The sequence below is a fragment of the Cherax quadricarinatus genome, chromosome 13, assembly GCF_038502225.1.
Source record: "Cherax quadricarinatus isolate ZL_2023a chromosome 13, ASM3850222v1, whole genome shotgun sequence".
NCBI lineage: Eukaryota > Metazoa > Arthropoda > Malacostraca > Decapoda > Parastacidae > Cherax > Cherax quadricarinatus.
The window spans coordinates 14,002,625-14,005,124 of NC_091304.1; the positions used below are offsets into that span (position 1 = coordinate 14,002,625).

General features: G+C 45.9%; 1 protein-coding gene across 1 annotated transcript in view; it reads right to left on the reverse strand.

Annotated features, from left to right (window-relative positions):
* Positions 1-2,500, reverse strand: part of LOC128688534 (uncharacterized) — a 92,218-nt gene that overhangs the window by 88,720 nt on the left and 998 nt on the right. The window lies entirely within an intron of this gene.

The following is a 2,500-nucleotide window of genomic DNA, read 5'->3' on the forward strand; positions in this document are numbered from 1 at the left end:
TACTGGTTCATGCCATTAATAGGCCTATGTTAGGCAGGTTCTACTAATAGGCCTACTGATCCATGAGTGCGTGCGCGCATGTGTGTGTGTGTACTCACCTATTTGTGATTGCAGGGGTCGATACATAGCTCCTGGCCCCGCCTCTTCACTGGTCGCTACTAGGTCCTCTCTTTCCCTGCTCCATGAGCTTTATCATACCTCGTCTTAAAACTATGTATGGTTCGTGCCTCCACTACATCACTTGCCAGACTATTCCACTTCCTGATAACTCTATGACTAAAGAAATACTTCCTAACATCTCTCTGGCTCATCTGAGTCTTCAACTTTCAATTGTGACCCCTTGTTTCTGTGTCTCATCTCTGGAACATCTTGTCTCTGTCCACCTTGTGAATTCCACTCAGTATTTTGTATGTCGTTATCATGTCTACCCTGACCCTCCTGTCCTCCAGTGTCATCAGGCCGATTTCCCTTAACCTTTCTTCATAGGACATTCCCCATAGCTCTGGAACCAGCCTTTTTGCAAACCTTTGCATTTTCTCTAATTTCTTGACGTGTTTGACCAGGTGTGGGTTCCAAACAGGTGCTGCGTACTCCAGTATGGGCCTGACGTACACGGTGTATAGAGTCTAGAGCGATTCCTTACTAAGGCACCGGAACGCTATTCTCAGGTTTGCCAGGAGCCCATATGCTGCAGGAGTTATCTGGTTGATGTGTGCCTCATGAGATGTGCTCGGTGTGTGAATGTGCGTGTGTGTGTGTGTGTGTGTGTGTGTGTGTGTGTGTGTGTGTGTGTGTGTATGTGTTTATGTGTGTGTGTGTGTGTGTGTGTGTATGTGCGTGTGCGTGTGTGTGTGTGTGTGTGTACTCACCTATTTGTGGTTGCAGGGGTCGATTCATAGCTCCTGGCCCCCGCCTCTTCGCTGATTGCTACTAGGTCCTCTCTCTCCCTGCTCCATGAGCTTTATCATACCTCGCCTTAAAACTATGTATGGTTCCCGCCTCCACTACGTCACTTTCTAGGCTATTCCACGGCCTGACTACTCTATGACTGAAGAAATACTTCCTAACATCCCTTTGATTCATCTGAGTCTTCAACTTCCAATTGTGACCTCTTGTGTCTGTGTCCCATCTCTGGAACATCCCGTCTTTGTCCACCTTGTCGTGTGTGTGTGTGTGTGTGTGTGTGTGTGTGTGTGTACTCACCTATTTGTACTCACCTATTTGTGGTTGCAGGGGTCGAGTCCTAGCTCCTGGCCCCGCCTCTTCACCGGTTGCTACTAGGCCCTCTCTCTCCCCGCTCCATGAGCGTGTGTGTGTGTGTGTGCATGTGTGTGTGTGTGTGTGTGTGTGTCTGTCTGTCTGTGTAAAACGTTCTTTGCCCTGGTCGGAACACGAGATGAAGCCAAGCTGTGAACATGTCTCGACACGGTGGTGATTGTACCCCGTCCACGCTGACACTACTCATTTAAGAGGACACTCACCCACACTCACTCACGGACACTTACGGACACACTGATGTCTTACTGATATCCAGACGAGGAGTAAAACCCATGTGCAACAAACATCTTGATTTCTCGTGATGTTAGTTACTCGTCCAGTTTCTACAAGAACATAATACTGGAGGTGCCTGGCAGCGCGCCCTCTGACTCATGCTAGAGACACCAGAAACTGTGTAAATGATGTGGTAAGTCTCTCACCCTCGAAGTACTAGGAAGTGAGTCCCTCAATGCTACTACTTCGAGGGTGGTGGACTGAACACATCATCATCACATCTACACTACTCCTGCTGTCTCCCTTGCATTCGACTGAAGAAGCTTACTGTATAGGCGAAACGTTTCGACAATAGAGATATCGAACTGAATATTAAAATGGTAAACACTACCCACAGGTTGGTAAGACACATGTACAAAAATTAATGGTATACAAGATGATGAATTAAACACCTGTGAAACAACTGGGTATCTTTATTCTGTAGATGTTTCATCAGTTTCTCTAGTCTTTTGTCTTTGTCCCCGTATATACCTGCAGTATACTTGTATACGTGTTGGAATAAATGACTTAGAAAACCGACAAGATGATAAATAACACTTGGGAATCTTTATTCTGAAGACTGAAGATTCCCAAGTTTTGTACCTGATAAAGCCACCAGTTGGCAAAACATCTTATGTAACCAAGATACCCGGCTGTTGCTCATTTCGTCTACTGTCCTTATTTGGTCGACTTCCATTTTGTCTACCTCTCGTTTGGTGCATTTCCCATCATGTCTACTCTGGAAATAGCTACGTGTATCGCTTGGTTCCTGAATATCAACAACTGAAGATTGAGATACTTGTGCAACACACGGAAATCTTTATTCAGGAAACGTTTCGCCACACAGTGGCTTCATCAGTCCAATACAATGTAGAAAGGTGTAAAGAGGGAAGGAGTTTGAGGTAATCAGTCCCTCAGCCAGGAGTCGATGTGTTCAGTTCATCAATCTTGTAAAATGTACAGCATAGGG